This window comes from Agelaius phoeniceus, chromosome 4 (genome assembly GCF_051311805.1).
Source record: "Agelaius phoeniceus isolate bAgePho1 chromosome 4, bAgePho1.hap1, whole genome shotgun sequence".
Lineage (NCBI taxonomy): Eukaryota > Metazoa > Chordata > Aves > Passeriformes > Icteridae > Agelaius > Agelaius phoeniceus.
This window is the reverse complement of record NC_135268.1, coordinates 10,533,051-10,552,176: the sequence shown is the minus strand read 5'-3', so window position 1 is coordinate 10,552,176 and position 19,126 is coordinate 10,533,051. Positions and strand designations below refer to the sequence as shown.

General features: G+C 44.2%; 1 protein-coding gene across 1 annotated transcript in view; it reads left to right on the top strand.

Moving 5' to 3' along the window:
- The window catches only part of LOC143693918 (uncharacterized), a 72,444-nt gene that overhangs the window by 17,834 nt on the left and 35,484 nt on the right, over positions 1-19,126 (top strand). The window contains exons 5-7 of the mRNA XM_077176783.1: positions 112-204; positions 1,076-1,183; positions 15,436-15,590. The gene's annotated coding sequence lies outside the window, so the exon portion shown is untranslated. The remainder of the gene's footprint in view (positions 1-111; positions 205-1,075; positions 1,184-15,435; positions 15,591-19,126) is intronic.

Sequence of the window (19,126 nt, the reverse complement as noted above, 5' to 3'; positions counted from 1 at the left end):
TCTTTGTATTTCACTGCCTCATGTTTTGAGCATAGGCAATCATGTAGGAATCTTCTGGTTTGTACCAGTTCATTACAGTGTTGCTAATACAATTTTTTTCTTGTTGCATAGTGGGAAAAGATGCAGAAGATAATGCTGGTGTCTTACATGTTCTCAAGAGCTCAATAAGAGATGGAAAAACTCCAGAAATACAAATCTAAAATGGTAAGCATTGCTTAGCAGGATCTTTCCTAGCTAATATTCTGGGTGTTGGTAGGCAATCCAATCTGATTACACTTTCAAGGTGGGGGCTGGCACTTATCCAGCCAGAAATGTTGGATTTTGTTAGTGAGACCATGTTCTGTGTGGAGACAGCGATGCCTGGGTGAAATTCCATGGCTCATGTTGTGCAGGAAGGCAGGAGAGCAGGTCTTAGGGGTTTACTAAGCTCTTGAGATGCATTTTTGGGGAACTGTCAGTCAGTCAGGCTCCCAGAAGATGAGAAGCACACAAATATTTTTCTTTTTTTATTTTTCCTTCTCATAATGTGCAATTGAGCATCATGTGAAAGATCTGTTGCAGACCATGAATCTTATTCTCCAGGGCAGCTGTGGTCGTCTCTCTTCAGTTTTCTCTTCTGTACACTTGGGAGCTCTTTTGTGTAAGAGGTGAGCACATTGAGCTCACAGAGGTTCTTAGGAAGGGGATTAACTTCTATCCATGATGGATATTCCAGTGAAGTACCACCTATGAGCAGAAGAGAAAGGAAGAGAGTAAAGGGAGCTTGCACTGTACACAGAAAGATACTCCATAGATCTAATGAAAGCATAAAAATACTGTCTGCCTAGCTCTTAGAGGTGGTTTGAAAAATTACTGGCTAAGTCAAAAGAGTCACACCTGGAATTTCAGTTGAGATTTTCAGAGGAATTCTTATTAAATGTCTTCATATGATGTGGAACGATGGTGTGAGAATAAATGGATTTATCATCACATTAGCTACCCCAGATTTTACACTGCCCATGGCTTCATCCTCCCCTTTTCTCTGCAGCTCCCCCCTGCCATGCTGTAGCCTAATGCCCTCTTTTCTCATCACCAGGGTGGAGAGATTCAGTGCCCAGCTCTGCAGTATTGCCTTGGAGATGCCTTCTTTTGGCTTTTGTGCCTTGTTCCATGGGGAGCCTCTCAGCAGAGTGGGTTTAACTGGGTAAGTCTGTTTGGCTGTCACTGTTATTAATGTGCCCAAACTTGGATAATTTCATTTCTGTCCTTGTGTAAAAACAGGTTTGTTTTCCAGACCTTTTCCCTCTTGAGACCACAATGATGCAAATGCTAACAGAGCTCTGTGCATTTATGCATATACGTGTCCCAGAGCCTAGAAGCACAATTTCCCATCAACATTCCCAAGCCGGGAACAAAAGCAGGTTTTCACATTAAAAGCACCTTTTTGTGTTTGCGAGAAAGCTCTGTGCGAGATGGCTGTGCTCAGGCAAGTGTACTTCATTAGGTAATTCTGCTCTCAACTGTGTGCTCACAAATCATTCCCATTTAACCTCAGAGAAGGATGTGCATGTGTGAAGTCAATGAGCTCTTGGAGTCATCCTTTTGGAAACTGTTACCAACTACAATAATAATAATATTTTTAAAGCTGCTTCCTGAGGGGTTAACAGCTAAAGGCCACTGGAGATCCCTGCTCCAGTTCCCAGCATATCATGCTTAAAGCAGTGCAGTGGTGTCCAGCCCATGCAGAGATGTGTGCCAGCCACAGCACCCAGGGCTTTTAAGGGTGTCAGGGGCTGAGAGGCACCACAGGTACCAGGGCAGGTGAGTTTGTACTCAGAACAGCGCAACAATGAACAGCAGCAGGGTCCTTGCTCCTCCTCTCTTCGCCAGGGGTGATTCTCTGAACTTCCCTCCCAGCCTGGTGTTCCATGGAGCTAGGCTGGGCTAAGGAATCATAGCAAACAGCAGTGAGCTTCCAGACCAGGGAGAAAGGCAGCAGGTGGGATAATAACCTCTCATTGGCGTTATTATAAAGCAGAGCAATAGGGCTCAGGAGCTCAGTCCCTGAGTAGGGACCGGGTGCCCGAGGCTAGCTCGCTCACGCCAATGCCACGGGGCTACCATCTAGCAAGCATGGTGATTATCAGCTCTATAGTGATTAGCAAGCAGCAGACGGAGAGAGAGGAGAAGGAGAAGGTGCAGGCTGTTCCACGAAGATGGCTTTATTTGGGGAGGTCCGTGAAGGGTCTCTGCTCTTCTTCTTTCTCAACTAATGGGGTACAGTATGCTTCTTTTATAGGGTTGGAAAGGATCCAAGCTTGACCAATAGTAAGGGGTTAACATGACATTGCCTTATAGGGTTACAGAGATAGGTTAAGGGCGGAGGACAGGGAAACAGAAATTTTCTTTTGCTGCTTCAGCATTCCTATTGTTCATATTCTCCATGGTGCTTTTCCTAAATCTATGGGGTTTACTACAGTGGGAGGTGTGTACAGAACATGGCTCTGGCTGCTGGCACTGGAACCAGGGTCACTGCTGCCTGGTGGCTGCCAGTGCCAGAGCCACTGCTGCTGTCTTTGTGTTCTGGTGGCACTGGAGACCCATTTTCAGTGCCAGTCATTTGCTTTGGTCTGTTTAAAAGATGCCTGAAGACTCAAGAACACCCAATTCCAGTGACTTTTAAAAACTGTAGGTATCTTTAGCCTGCTGAAAATAACTTCATACTTTCAAAATTCAGAGTTAATATCTCCACACAGAACAAAAAGCATAAGAGCTTAAAAAGTCCAACCGCATATTCCTCATCTTGTCCTGTGGGAGTTATTCTTGATCATGCAAGACCCCACACATAATTCCTATGGATGCTTGTATCTGACAGTCTCTTTTGTAATGTGGCTGCTGTTAAAAATCTCCTCTTTTTAGTAATGACCTGCTTTTATTCAGAAATAGTTGGGCTGCAGCAACCCAATCTATTTTAGATAACAAAGACTGTGCTTTTTAAAGCTGAACTGTTTGAATGCTTTTTAAGCTCTTCTTTTTAAATGAGAAATCTGATATTCTCCAACACTTCAGGTTGTACATTTGCTGTAACCATCCACATGCTGCTGATGTGCTGGGGTTTTTGACTTTTTTAATAAACTGTTTTCCAAATAAATGGCAAAATTCCCCATGGGCACAAGGGTATCAACAGAAGTGCTAAACATCTGCTGTTTCTCTGTAGACTGCACCATGTGGAACCTGGAATATCTGGTTCAGTGCTGTGCCTGTCTCCCAGTTATCCTCAAAACATCAGCTTTTCTTGGAGAACATTTGGTAAAAGCTCCCTTCATTGCTTTAAGCCAATTCCCATGAGGATATTACTGCTTCAGATCAATGTGAAATTATTCAGATTAGAGAAAAACAAAGTTGTCAACATTTGTGTACAGACCAAAACACTGCATTGCAATTATAAGTGTGGGACAAGGCAAATTCCAACAGCATGGAGTACATTGTCATTCTAATTTTTCCCCCAGCATTTCCAGCTTTAATAGAGTATTCTCTGGTGCAGAAGAGTAATTTCTTCTGTAAGAAAAATCATTAATGTTACTGAATTCAGTCCCCAGTTCTGTCTTACCTCAGCAGACAAGTGCTTGTCATGGAAGTACAAATCACAGCCGACACAATGGGATTTTTGTTCCCATTTCAACAGCTATATGTCAATATGGTGTGGTAAAAAAAAGGTCACAGCACAGGCTTTCTAATGATAAAGATATAAGGACTTATATTTAGGGAAAAAAATGGAGCCCAACAACTACATTTTGACTCATGTTTGCAAGTTTATAGAAAACATATCTGCTGTAAATTATAAACCAAACAGCCAGAGTTATGTGCAGCAGCAGGACATTTCAAAATCTTCTGAGGCTCCCTGAATTGCAAATTCTCTGCAGTTGCATTGTCTTCTGATTCAATTGCACAGATTAATGTGATCCATTCCTCTTATGTGCATCAGTTTTACTGCACTATATGTATGTCATGAGCATGGTTTGTGGTTGAAAAGGGGATTGTACTGCCACAGGATGAGAGTGAAAAAGCATAATTGAGAGACAAGTCATGAACATCCTTTATGATGGCCTAACAGCCATGCTAAGAGTCTCCCTTCACATTTATGTGTAAAGGGCACTTTAGAAGCACTGTCTCACAAAATAAATTTAATTTTGACATTAGGATGCTGTTATAACATGCACAGCCTGTAGATGACATGAAGTGGTTGTTTGCCATATGTCTCAACTGAGAGAACAAACACAGCCTTGACTGGGAGGAAACATCAAAAACCAGGGCTTTTAGTGCTGGGCTGACTTTTGTACCCAGAGGAACAACATTTTACCATCTAAGAGCTTTTCACCTTTGTTTGCAGTATATTATTAATACATAAATGGTGACAAGAGGTTTTCACCCAGATTATACATGTGCAGAAATCCATACATGAAGCTGGAACATCTGTCTCCTGCAAATGTGGCCAGGAAAGGGAGAGAACCTGCGCACACATGAACCTCACACCTGCATTGAAGAAAGGCACCTTCTACCTGTCCTTCCACCCATCTGTTCCTCACCCAAGGAGTCCTTTTTGTGCTGCTTTCAGTGCCTGTGGAAACAGAAAAACTAAAGAAAGATTAATGACTTCCATGTGAAATTTCCTTCCAGGGAACTAACTGCAAGTTGCAGCGGTTATTAATACCAGTATCTCAAGTCAAATCAGGGAAAATTAGGAACAAACATTTACTTTGCATTCTCCAATTTGTGTTTGGGCTAGAAAACAAGAACTCTTTTTCTCTTTTTGGTACTGACTTTCATTTTCTTGATGTTGTTGTTTGTTTAAAGAAAATAATGGGAAAAGGAAATCCATCTGGGGAAAGAGAAAAGGTCTCTTGTCACCTGGGATATGGAGAATGAAAGGTGAAGTGCAGGGTGAGAAATGGGCAGAGGGAGGTCCCCTGCCTGAGATGGAGCCTCTGCAGGGTGTGAGTGGGGTGTGGCCTGTTGCTTTCTCAGCTGTGGGGCTGGGAGCTCCCCTTGTGGGCAGAGCTTCACCCCGACTGTTCCTGCTTCTGGTGTTCAGTGCCAGATGGGCCAGTCTGTTCCATTTCCTGCACTGGTGGGGGAATTCTCTTTGCTTGAATCAGGCCTTTTGACAGTTATTGTAAAACTGGGAGAAACTCAGTACAAAGTTTTGAAGTTATCCATTTCCCCATCCAAAGTGGTTTTGGGCAGCAGGGTTCAGTGCTTTCATTCAAGCAGCAGTTTTGTGTTACAGGTGGAAAACAAAATGGTGGAAGTACAATTTCCTGCAGGATTCTGCTGAACTTTGAACATGACTGAGAGGACAAATTGTGATAATGTTATTCTTGCCAAATGTTACTTGCTCCACACCATAAGATGCTGTTTAATGCCAGCAAACGCTTCCTGTTCTGGTCCAGCACTGATTGACATGCTCTGTCTGAAAGTCAGATGGAGAAAACCTATGCACATATCCTTCCATGAAATAGTTAACTGCCTTGTAATCAATAATCTATTCTCTGTTGCTGTCTGTAGAATAGAGATATATTTTAAGTAGAATTCACCTTTAGCTTTTATTTTGCTAATTTTTTATACTTCTATGTTTCATACACCATCCTTATTGACTGAGCAAGATCAGCAGTGCAGATATTTAGCAAGCCTCCCTTCCAATAGTGTTTTATTTTTGTTGAGGAGTTTTTAGTTTGCAACCATCAGTCTGTAATTCTGATAAGCTGCGTCAAAGGCTCCCTGTGCCAGATCCCGTCTTTGTGACATTTTTGGAACTCCAGAAAAAATAGTGAGGAGTTAAAAATGCAATCCAACAAGACATTGCACCAGGTCTGCAGTCTCTCTTCCTAGAGAGAGACTGCAGGAAGTAATAGCCTTTATCAAACTTGAGAGAAACTAGCAGCTGACTGTGCTTTGCTTAATGCCAGCAGTTATGTGTATTGTTGTGGTGGAACAGCTCTGACAAGGCACTCAGAGGCCCAAACAGCCTCGTTATGTGCAAATCGGACTCTGTTACTGCTGAGGGCTCCGTTGATTTATTAGTGCAGCATTGCCTCACACTTGCTTTATTCTTTGGACATGTTTCCAGAGGGTTTCGTTTCACAGTCTCTTGGGCATCGCATTTTGTTGACTGGCCATCATCTAAACTTGGCCAAGAGCAATCAGATGAGCTTTTCTCCCAAGCTCTGTAAGCCACATCTGTTCTCAATAATTGACAGTGCAGAAATCCTCCCCCAAACTCCTCCTTGGGGCACACTGTATCCTCACTTGCCCTGCACATCCATCCATTCCTAGGCTCTGCACAGCAGTCACCTGCCTTGTATGCACTGTTCCAGCAAACTTCCAGGGCTGGGGAAGAGGAGATGTGGTTTGGGAGAAAGAGGTGGCATCACCAGCAGCGGGAAAGGAAGGCTGAGTATCAGGGAGCATTTGGCAGGACTTAGAGGATGCACCTCTGACAGCACAGCCCCACGGCAGCTGCCCTGTTCTTCCCGTGCAAGCCAAGGCATTTGGATCCCAGCAGGTCCCATTTTCTATTCAGTGTTTGTGCCACTGCAGAGTTCCTGTCCCTGAACATGACATCAGATGGAACTGAGTGATCCAATCCCATTTTCTGTTTTGTACCAGCATGAGAATCAACCTAAGGAGAAGGGGGTGGGTTACAGGAGAGCAGACAAGGCCCTGGCTCTGTGTGAGCACTGCCCAGCAACACTGAAAACATCCCCAAATTTTCAGCGCTGTTTCCAGCACAAATCCAAACCACAGCCCCATACCATCTGCTGGGGAAGGCAGGGGAGCTGCCCAGCCCAAAGCAGCACACTGAGGTGTTTGCATTGTCTTCTGCTGCTTTTATTAATGGATTTTTATGTGAGAGTGGGATGGCTGAAAAGCAGCTGCTGCAGTGGCTACGTACATTTGGAAAACTCTTCTTGCAATGTGTGGTGTGACCCATGTGCTACTGTGTGTCCAAATGGATTTAGTGTATCCTAGAGGAACAAAAGGACAAAGAAGATGGGATTGCTAAGGGAGACATTAGATTTCATTTCACACTGGTAATAGTTTAGAGATGTGTGCTGAGCAAAATGGGATTCAATTCTGGGGCACTTTTTTATTGCTGCTAAGTGATGTCAGCATCCAGTCTAAAGTGATATTGAGAGTGTTCCATGGAACGGGGATGGAATCAGGGAGCGCTGGAGGCTCAGAGGAGGCCACACATCTCTGGCTGACTGGAGGGAGCCTTTGGGAGCCATCCCAGCTGCCCTCAGCAGGTGTTATTTACCCTGGAGGTGCTGGTGAGCACCTTGCAGTGTGAGGTCCTGCTGGGGTTAGAGAGTGACCTGCCAGATGGCATTTGGACATCAATTGATACCACGTGGTTGTGGCTTTGGCCATGAACTTCCCGCTCTCAGGAGCATTTATGGCTAAAAGTGATTGCCCAGCTGGTGCTGCCTGACAGACAAATCATAACTGGGAAATGCTTTAAGCCCTGTAACCTTTCAATTTGTGGCTTTTGGAAGCCCGTGAGGATTGCTACACAAACAGGGAGCCATCCCTGCAGTCCACAAGGTGATGGTCACAAATATTGTGCTTCTCATGAACGTGTGTCCTGCTGCTGATGGACCCACAGCCACAGAAGGTGAGTGTTGTCATTTGTTCTGCATAATCCTGCATTGTCATGGTCAGAGTCATTTCTCAGTTTCTTGAGTTTTAACTTAAATGGTCATAATTTGCTTTGTGTAACAATATCCAGTGTATCCTAAATCACATGATGGCAGGAGGAGGAGCCTGAGGGGCACAGGTAGAACTGTTGAGAATCTGTGGTTTGGCTTCTGCAGGTTTTGGGCAAAGAACTGAGGAAGTGTGAAATGAGGGCAATACAGAAAAATACATCAGACAAAGACAGTGGCTCAGTAGGCACACACATTAGCGAGGGTTTCACAAATCTGTTTTTGTTTTCTGTGTAACAGGGTTACAATAGAAAAACAAGTTTCTGTTCTGCAAGAAGAGGCTCAGGAGCTACACTGTATTGTCCTTGCTATGCTTTTGGAATCCTCTTTATTTCTAGGCATCATCTCATTTTCTCTAACAAAACACTGAGTTGCTGTTAAAGTGCTGTGAAATTTTAAAACCATCCAAACTTGGAGACGATTGTAAATTCTTAAATTCCTTATTTTTCAAGATGCAGAATGCATTTGAGGAATGTGTGTTCCTGGTATTATTATTTTTAATTTTTTCTTGGCAACTGAATTTTCTGCTGCAGAGAATAATGAAGCGAGATGTGTTTGCTGGATCCAAGTTTAGTTTAAGAAATCACAATGGCAATTTACTATGTTTTACCCTTACATGAAGATTTCCACTGTTTACCATAACTGGATTAGATTCTAGTTATGTGCAGAACTGACTGGAAAATAAACTGGCACCCTGATTTGCATTCATTCTGCACCAGTAGTTCCCCTGTCAGATTGGCTCAGTGTGGAAGATTTGGCCAAGAGCTGGGTTTGTGTATTACCTGTTTCTGCAGGCTAAAGCTTCAAGTGTGTGTTGGCCCAAATCCCTGACATGTATGAGCAGTGACATTCCGTTCCCAGGGAATGGGAATACTGGAATTACAATGCACTCAGCTCTCAGTGTAGGAGAGGGCTGGGGGAAGGTTTGTGCCACACAGGCAGGAGCCCTCGTTTTTAGAGTGTGAAAAGAGTTGCTGTGGGCAAGGTGATCACAGCCTGGGACTTGCAGGCAGCTTCCTGCTCCCATTCCTGCCCTCCAAGGCAGAGGGGTCGGCTTTGGGGATGTGTTATCAGGCAGCAAAAGGGTTTGCTGTTAGCAGCACGTGGGTGTGCTGAAATCTTCCCTTCCAGCTGAGGGTGTGTGATTTCAGGGGCCAACGTTAATTTATCTGTCTTCTTACACTGTTTGCTCCTCACGGGTTTTGTATATAGGTGGACAACTGTAACAATGAAATGCTGCTGTGTGCTTATAAAATATGCACTAATACTGAAATGTTCTATGCTAAGAAAATATTGTCTTTCTGTACTTACTTTCCATCCTTATTTTCCCTTATTTTTCCATTGTCATGCAAAACGTCTCTTGTCAGGCTGAATGCCTGGCTCCCATTCTGGGGTGCTTTTATTCTTTGCTGACTCCTAGGCAGAGCCCAGTCCTGTTCATTACAGGACATGGATTTTCCTCATGTGCTGAGTTAAGTATTTGTTTCACCAGCCCTTGTTCACTCTGGTGTCAGACACATTGTTAGTAGAGAATGTAAGTCACCTTTTACTCTGCTGTTCACTATGGCCATAGTGTTGCAGTCAAACCTCATCTCCTGATGTACAGGCCAACACTAAAACCTCACCCTCAGATTGGTGTTGATATTATTGCAAATTTGTATTTGTAATTGTGATTGTTCTCTTTCTGTGTGATAGAGGAAGGGACTCCGAGATAGATTTAGTTCAAAATGTCTCAGCTTGAGCTAGGCAGATTTGTTAAAACCAGAATGAATAAAATTGGATATAAGGCTGTGCTGTCACAGATGGAAATGTTTGAAGCCTTTACTACAGCAGCTGCCTCACTTTGCATGTTGAGCTTCTTGGATGCATGTTCACAGCCCTAAAGCTTGGCCTCTCTGGACAGAAACAGAGGACTTTGAGCCACATGCTGATGTCCCAGTCCTGATCACCTCCTGGTGCAGTCTGCAGTTGGTAGTGAGCTGTGCAGTCTCTGGGAACCTGTGCTGGTGAGACTTGGCAGTAAAATCCATGAGAAATCAGGTGGTGTAAGGGAATTAACAGCCAGCTCTGTCTGTGTCACACCGAGGGTCCAGCCCCTCACTCCTTTCACCAGGGGAAAGTTTCCAAGGCCTCACACCAGGTCTCAGCTCTGTCCTGTGTCCCTGGGTGCTGATGTGCAGCAGTGCCTTGATTTGTGCTGGTGTCACATTGCTCAAGCAAGGTGGCTTTGGTGTGCTCAGTTATGGATTTGGGCTAAAGCTGCTTCTGTCAGTGCTCTGAGTGACATGACACAGCTCAGGGCTGATTCCAAATAACAATTTGTCTCCATCCCTACTGAGCTTTCACGGGCACTGGGGACACAGAGGGGCTCATTAAACTCCAGAGGTTGCCCAGGTTTTTACCTGTTCAGGTACATCTGTCTTGTATTCAGTAGAAGGGGTTGAAAAATGCTTAATGGTCATTCAGAAAGATCTTCCATCAAGAGAAAAAATACATCTCAGTTTACTTTAAAATTCAGCTTGTTATGGTTCATCTCCTAGAAGCTGCCAGTGAGCTGTGGTTTGCACACAGCCCTGAGCAGCTGCACATCTCCTTACCATGGTGTTTAATTACCATGTGTGCAGCAGTTCTTGGGCCTCTCCATGCAGACACAAAATGGTGTTCATTGTGTAGGGAGTGCACAGGCACTGTGTGATACCATTAGCAGTAAAATGAACATGGCTCAGGACCTGAACAGATTGGTAAAAACTAAACAAAAACCCAACCAAAACTCAAACTGGTAAATACTATGGTAACGATGTTTTGGTACTATCTGATGGCCAAGTGACAGCTTTCAGAGATCCCAAAGGTCTCGGTTGCTGACTGACAGCGACATCTTGGTGCTAATAAGGTAATGATGATGCCAATGGAAGATGAAGTGATGGGGACACACAAAGCCAGGGACATGCAAAAGGACACCTGGAAGGGCTTCCTTAAGTGGTAGGACACTTCAGTGAGTGGAAAAAATGCCTCTCCTTGTTCTCATTTCTGTTCTTTGGGTTTTTTGTGTGTTCTTTAAATATATGGTAATTCTTTTATCCCTTTTGTGTTTTATTTAATCTCACAGTATCAGTGTTGCAGCTGCTTTAAGCAGAGAACATTCCAGTGACCCGTTTCAGAGAGAAAGTGTTTTAAATTTTCTAAGTCTTTCCTACTATAACTTTTCCCATTAAATACCTGACACCCAGAGATAACCTGCACCCACTTTAGTCTGGTATCAGGGCTCTTTGCTTGCTACTGCTCTTATGCAGTAAGCTGTGCTTGAGCAAAATTTTATTTAGTCATGCTGATCCTCCTAATATTTCCAGTAAAGCAGAATATTGCAATGAAATAAAACTAAAAAATGGCTAATTTCAATATGCTGTGCCTTTACCTGGGGATAACTACCACATTATAACCTCCCTGGCTCGAACCATTGCCAGGAGGTAACAAATGGACCAAATAAAAGCTGTTGCAGAGGTGTGCTCATGGTCTAGAAGTCTGGACTAGGTTTCTCTGGATACAGCACAGTTTGATGTTTCTGTAATTATATTTCAGTCACATGTATAAAATCAATCCTGCAGACTTGAAATTACTTGCTGCTTTTGGTTCATCACGTAGGGGCACATTTTAATTCTCCAGGATGGTTAATAGCTTCATGCATTCATTGTTTGAGTAATTCCTTAAATCCTCAATGCTTACATGAGACACTTTAGTGGCTTATGTTTTCTTTTATTGAAATACGTTGCAGGAAATACCTTGGAGCTACTTCATTAAGTTCCATTGTAAAATGCTGTGTGCCTCAGGAAGAAATGCTCATCCATCTGTAATTGTTGCTCTTAAAGGCAGACCTTAACTCTGTGCTTGAAAACCTGCAGGAAGTCTCTCTCCACTTCATGAGAGATGACAAGAGGTGCTCCTGTGCTGCTGCTGCTGAAGCCAGTGAAAAAGGTTCCCTTCCTCAGGGGTCAGTGCAGTACCAGGATTACAATGAAGTCAGTTAAGGAAATGTTGATTCATTGGCGTTTTCACCTCAGGTTGGGATAATGCTACTCACAGGCTGGGTGAAACAAAAATCCCCTTTTCCCCCCAGGAATTAGAATTTTCTTCTTATTATTTTGAGTATACAGAGATGGAAGCGCAGAGTGAAGAGCTGAGATCCAAATGGGACTCCAAGGAGTGTGGAAGCTGTTTGGGAAAAGCTGTTTGAAATGGCCCTGTGGGTTTATGATGAATAGAATTGCTTTCCCTGGTGGTGGTTGGGTTTGACTCCTTTTGCTACATCTGGTTTAGTGTAATACATTTGATGGTGATGCTGGGTGATGCACCCCAGTGAAAATGGATTGATTTTCTGCAAAGCCCATTTTTTTAAATGTCCTTACACTGTTTTTACATACATTTGCTTGTGACTTAATTGCTGTAAGCTGCTGCACATCCTGCTGATGTAGCTTAAGGATCCATGTAAAGCTGGTGCAAAGGTTCAAGACGTCCTTCTGGAGTAAAGAAGGAATTAAAGGTTTTTATAAGTTAAATTCCTCAGGATTTATGTCAGCTTGTTGCCTATGCACTGCTGACACCTCACCTAAAGTATCTGTTGAGTTCACATTTAAGGGCCTGTGCCACTAAAGGACTGAGCTCAGTGGGTCACATGGTGCACATTGGGGCATTTAAAGACTTTTCACAGCTGAAGAAAAAACACAAAGAGCAGCTTAATGCCTGTTTAAAAACTGTTAAACCTGCAGAAATTCCTAAAGTACAAAATGGAAAACATCCCTGCTTGGTGTGCACCTAAGGGAGCTGTGTGATGGAACATTTCCAGCCGGGAAGGGAAGGGAAGGGAGGCAGTGTGAGCAGGGGAGAGCACAGAGGACAGCAGTGATGGTCATTGGGGGAGAGGGGATTACAGCAACTGCTGATGCCCTCTGTGCTTTCTGGTATGTGAATGGAAATGTCTCCATGGATTCTCCCAGACTGTGGCACTCAGAAGCACTGCCCAGTACCTCCCCTTGCACAGAGTTTATCTCAATCCCATTATTTATTTCACTCTTGAAAATAGGCTTTATATGATGCTGCTTAAAGAAATGGAAGAGTGTCATAAAAAGCAGGAGTGGAACAGCAGTGGCTTCCTCTGCTGAAGAAGGAGCTGTGGAACCTGGGCATTGCACAAACCTCCTCAGCAACAGGGGCAGGTAGATCAGGATTTAAAAGGCTGGCAGTGAACACTCCATATCACTACATCTTGTCCTAATTATTTGCTGTAAGACTTTATTTCAGTTCTCAGCTCACAGGATAATAAACAAGGCCTGTGCACCTTGGTGCTCAACTCATCCCCGAGGATTAGGATTTAAACCACATAAAGTTATTTTGTTTGTTTGTATTTTTAATATGCACTGGGTACTGCTATTGGTACTCAGGTTTGTTTCTTTTCTTTGTGGGTTTGTTTGTTTGCTCTCTAGTGCCTTTAATATCTCCCACTTGATTCATTGTTGAAGCCCTCCCCAGTTCATGAGCACAGCAGCTCCCAGCTCCCAGATGAACTGGGATGAGGTTGCAGAGTCAGCTGGCAGGGGGAGGAGAGGACTCGTGTCTGGCAGCAGCACTTTGGAGTCACTCGGGCTCAAGGTGGGCAGGACCCAGCCTTTGTCACCTGCTTTGTTCTCCTGTCCTCTGCTGCTCCAGGAGAGCCAGTGGGGGCTGGTTGGATGGAGCTATTACTGTCACTGTGTGTTTGTGGGGCTGTTTGCACTTTGTGGGGCAGCTGCAGAGGTTTATGCAGTGATCCTTGGAGCTGTCTTCAGCCAGGAGAAGGTTTCCCACAGGAGGCCGTGCCCAGGTGCTCTGAGCACACTCTGCTTGCCCAGGGTCATGAGGGGACAAATGTCCCTTTGCTGTCCCACTGGCCACATGCCAAGGCAGGCCAGGCCAGTGCACACACACAGGCACCTCAGGGTGATGTCAAGGATGGAACTGGTTGTGCAGATGTTTGGTGGGAAGCAGTCAGTGCTCAGTGCCAAACCCACAGGGATTCAGAGCATGGGCAGGAGGGAAAGGCCTGGTGAAGCAGCAGGAGTGGCTTTGGCTGCCAGCACAAACCCAGATAAATGCCACGTTACCTTTGGGGCCAGCTGCCTGTGCAGTCCCTGGCAGGGCTGTAACATTCATGCATACTCACAGTTTAGGGTCATATGGCTTTTCTTTTTTGGGCTTTTTTTCCTTAACCTTGCTGTTCAAGACAAACTGTAGCAAAATGAGACAGCATTTTGATTGCTAATCAGACCTACCACACTTCAATGCTCTGGAGTGGTTTTTTCATCGCCTAATTTTCAGCTCTCAGTAGCATTTATGACCCACTTTGCCACCTCTTGAAATCCCAGCTTCTGAAACAGAGCACCCACTGTAAGAGGCTGTCAGCAGCCTCAGCAGCTCTGAACTCCTGTTTCTCAGCACCTCAACAATATTTTTTGTCCCTGGATCCCAGGAAACTCTGTTGGATCGTGACTGCTCTTTGTCCTTTCCTGATTATACTAAAATTTCAAGGGTAACATTGAAAAAGCCTTAGAAATTATTGATTTGATTCCCTCCTTAGTTTAATGGGCTCCAACTACTAATTGCCTTTGAAAAACCTAGCCTAAGCTACTAATTTTTTTATATCCTCCTTTATTTTATCAACAAATTTAATTAAACTGACCACAAAAGAACCCAAAAATATGAGTACAAAAGTTACTGAATTTTTGAGAGATAGGAATGTGCTAATTAGCTTTCAATTCAGCATACATCTCTACTGTTTTTTTATTAAAAGTAAAGGATTATAAAAGTGCCACTTGTCAAAGAATAAATAATAAAGCTTTCAGTATATTGAGACAATATTGGTAAATCTTACTGATATGCTGTTTATAAAAAAAATCCAGTGCTGAAATTCTAATGAGATTCTGCACTCTTGAGTCTCCCTCTAGTTTTGAGAACAAGGCAATTTATAGTCCTTCCCAGAGCAATTGAAATTGTTTCTTTTCCATTGTATGGTTTTGCACTAATGTTTCAAGTTCTGCTTTCGTGGGCCTCCTTTCTCCTTGTTCCTTATTGAAGTGCTGAGGATCATTTGAGTCGAACCCATTAACTCTGCCATGGTTTTCAATCAAGACCTTTGCAAAATGCCCAGTTCCACAATGGCTTTAATGGAAAATATAGATTGCTTCATATTTGATTTAGATCTCACCCCTGAGCTTGTTTACTTTTTTCTCCCCTCAGGTTATCAAGCTTTGCCATGATTTTTCTCAGTCTTTTCTTAGCATAAGCATGCAAGCTGGACACTTGCTCTGCCTCTAATTATTTCTGCCCTGCACTGAAAGTCATTAATGTTATTTCTGGTGATTGCAGCTGAAAATGAAAACATTCAGTGGAAAATCCAGGGTCTGCTGGAGTTAAGGAAAAACTCCTCTTGAGTGAACATTTTTTCCTACCCATCTGGGCATGCAGGTCAAAATATAATTAATAATTAGATCCTGGGTTTGTCTCCAGCCCATCTCTATTGGAAACATTGATAATCTCTAATGGAAATAGTAACAGTAGCTAAACCACGAGCGTGTACCATACATGAGCAAGGGACAGGTTGGTTTGGAGGGGCAGGATGGGCTTTTCCTGCAGAAGAGGTAATTGCTGCTTGTGTCCCTTGCAGGTGTTTCACTGCTGGAAGGAAGGATACACAGAATCCAGAGGCAGGAGGTGCCTGTGGAGATTGGGATTGCTCTCCCAAAGAGATTTGGCTGCTCCTGCAGGTGGAAGGAAGCTTTGCCCTTCTCCAACCACCTGACAGCATCTGGAAGAGTGAAGGTAATGGGCTCGAGGTTTTTTCCCAGGCTTGTGCAGAATGTGACAAACACTGAGCCTGCGTCCCTGGGGCCTTTGTGACCATGGGAACAGTGTCCCTTGTGTCCCAGCTGTGTCCCAGAGCTGTACCGCCAACAGGCCTGCACAGCAATGGGCAGGGCTGGAGATGAGGCTGATCCAGGGATCTGTTTCACGTGTGGTGAGATTTGGGAATGCAGTTTTTGTGTGTCATTTATGGAAGTGTGGTTTTTACTCACTGAGAATGGACTCCCAGCTTCAGCAGCTCTAATGCACAGCTGCACTTCTCAGCCTGCCTGCATCCCAACACAAAGCTTGCACATTTTAGAGACTCAGAAGAGGGGGGATAGGAAATATTGTCTACTATAAGAGAATTGAAGAGGAAAAGAAGAAGAAAATAATCTAATGTGGCTCAGGGCTCCCTCATGTTTTACAGAAGGCTTCTTCCATAGGCTCTCCTTGTGATTCTTTGCTTCATTTTGGCCTCCTGTGTTTGTCAGTCACCTTTTAAATTTTGGCCTGAGAGCCTCCTCAGTGCAGAATGGATAATGGACAATGCTCAGAAGGATGGTAACTGGAGACAGACTCAGTAGGAAAGCCCTCGTTCCATCACTTCCTAGTTTGTGCTGGATGGGGATTTTTATTGTATTTCTCTTTTTGCTCATACCATATTTCAGAGACATGGCCAGCTTAGCTTCTTGGGTTTTCAGCAATGTGGGCTGTTGGTTTTGTTGGTTTCTTTCATTTCCCTGGTGAAAAATCTGATGTCACCAGTGCACTCAGAGTGTACACAAACCTTGAGAGAAAAGAGCAAATTTGTTTATGGAAGAACATCTCCATGTTACTTCTGGTGGCAGGGAAGGTGTAAAGGCAGAAAATTATTCAAACCCCCTGTGTCCCTCCTGACTGCAAAGTGATTTTTTAGGAATATGGAGCCCAATGAGCCGATAGACTCACTAGATGGCTTTTTCTTTTTCTGGTTTATTTAACCATTTCCATTTAACCCTGTTTGCAAGGCTCAAGTCTCCCCAGCTTCTCCAAAGTGAGCCTATGGGCAGTAATGGATATCACAACTGTGTCTTAATATCCAGCTGCTCTTTGTGTGCCAGTGGGGAATGGCTGCAGGGCTGGCTGGGGTACCCTGGGTGAACCTGCTGCTCGCACAGAAATATTTCTGAGTAATGGCAGTCAGTGGCCATTTAATGTGGGCAGTTGCTGATCCTTGGCACAGATTGTTGGGAAGGTGGGATAGCCGAGAGAAAGCAGATGGAATTAATGTTCAGAGGGGAGGAAAGCGAGCTCACTCTTTCTCCTCTGCCTCTATAGATGGAGGACTGGTGTCACAAAAGCTCCATGTGGCTTTAAGATCCTTGAGAATGGCAGGAACAGAGAAACTGAGTGACTGGAACAGAGTGTGGATGCAGCTCTTCCATCCCTGCCCTCAGTGAATGAAATTCTCTGCTCTCTGCATTCCAACCTGACAGAGCCTTTTCCTTTCAGCCTGGATGGTTTCACCTCTGTGCCAGGCAGCAGCCCCAGTGCTGAGGCACAGATAACTGGAGCAAATCACGGCAAACCCTCCTGGAAGCTCTGCATTATGCATGCACCAGCTCTAAAAATGGACAATTAGAAAGACACCTCTTTTAGAAAGTGCTCTTGTAGTCAGTACAACAAAGTGATTTCTTCAGGTTCCAGTGCAGAATGGGTGGCTACACAGCATATGCACAGATTTCTGGAGACACAATACAAGGGGGATGGCAATAATAACCTTTTTCTGTCACCAGAGAGCCTGCAGAAAGATTCCAGCAGCATTTTGCATAGTATGATAAAAAATGTGTGAAACCCTCAGCATCAGTGGAGGTTCAAAGTGAAACAGAATCAAGCAGAGTAAGGTATCCATAAAGAACAGAAATAGCTGAATGATATTAAGGAAGCCAAGATAACTGGAAATATTAACAGCACCATAGCTTATAGAGTCTGCTTCTGCTAAAGGCAATCTTTAGCACCCAGGGTCTCCATCCAGTCTGAAAAGACTGGAATGACCAAAATAGGAAAAGTTTGGGTTTACAATGATAATTTGAAGTCAAGACACTTGAACTCTGACCTCTCCATACAAAGAGAGGCTTCCAGTCTCTGCCAGCACCCCAGTGCTGAAGGATGCCTGGCTGCCTGTGGTACAGTGAGCCACAGGATGGGGACTGTCTGTGGGAAGGCAGGAAGGGATCTCCTGGGAAGACTCCCCCTTTAGGGAGCCTGGGACCTGCAGCAGCTGGCCCTGGCGAGGTTTGTAAGACACTTCCCATCCCTAGGGGACAAAAGGCACAGGCCCAGAGCCCTCCCAAAGCCACTCAGTCCAAAATGGAGTGGTGGATGAAGTCTGCCTGAGGTATCCATGGATATCTAAAATCAAACCCCAAAGGTTTTGTGTTCAACTGTTGCATCTCCATAGGATCTGTGTTCTGGAGACTTTTCCTGTGGAAATCTCCTGCTTGTATCTGAGGCTGAAACCAGCTGAGACAAAAGTATTTATTTTGGAGGGGTGCTTTTTGTGTTTTTACCATTTACAGCTACACGTTAGTCCTCAAAAGCAGAGGTCAGAGGGTTGTGTTCATTAAAAATATTTTTTAAATGTGTGTCTCTGAGCTTTTCAAAGTCAGAACAGAATTGCAGAAAAGGAGGGTTAGGGAAGATGAGAAAAAAATAATATATTTGTTTTTAGACTTGTTTTTGTGGTCCACATCTCTTAACATAGATGGAAGTTTTAAATCAAGCAAATGAAACCTTACTGGAGTTCACCTTTGAGCACAGGGCAGAGGCAGAGATCCCTGAGGTCCCTGTGCCACTGCAGCAGCCAGCAAGGGCCAGTGTCATTCTGGTTAAATTCAGAGCATGTTCTGACAGCACAGGCCCATCTGCTTAGCCTCTGCCTGAGAGTCAGGTCTGCACAAGTGACACAGAGATGCAGCTCCTGGTCTGCTCTGATGCTTTTGCCCCTTCAGATGCCTCCAAGAATTTTTCAACTGCCCAAAAGTTTTCTAACAATATGAGAAAATGGGCAATGAATGCAGGGGGGCAGAAAGGCAGATTAAAAAAAGGAGGGAAAAAGCCCAATAGTGGGTGGGTGGATGGATGGATGGATGGATGGATGGATGGATGGATGGATGGATGGATGGATGGATGGATGGATAGATGGATGGATGGATGGAGGCAGGCTCTGGTGGAAAGGTCAGGATGTTACTAAGCTGGGGGTGGAAAGGCAGTGATAGTGATAGTGTATCAATATTCACTTGGAGCCATGCAGATATTCTGATGGACCTTCAAATGTTTTTGGCATTTGTGTGCTGTTTGCATCTGCCATGAAAAAGCCCCACTCATTCCTCATGCCTGCTCCATGTGCCCAAAGAAGAGGCAGTGCCCTTCATTCATCCCTGTTCTGTGCTGCTTGGAACTCACATTCCAATGTGGTGAATTCATTGTGTCTTACAGTGCTACAGCCTGGCCGCACCAAACTGGCTGAGGGT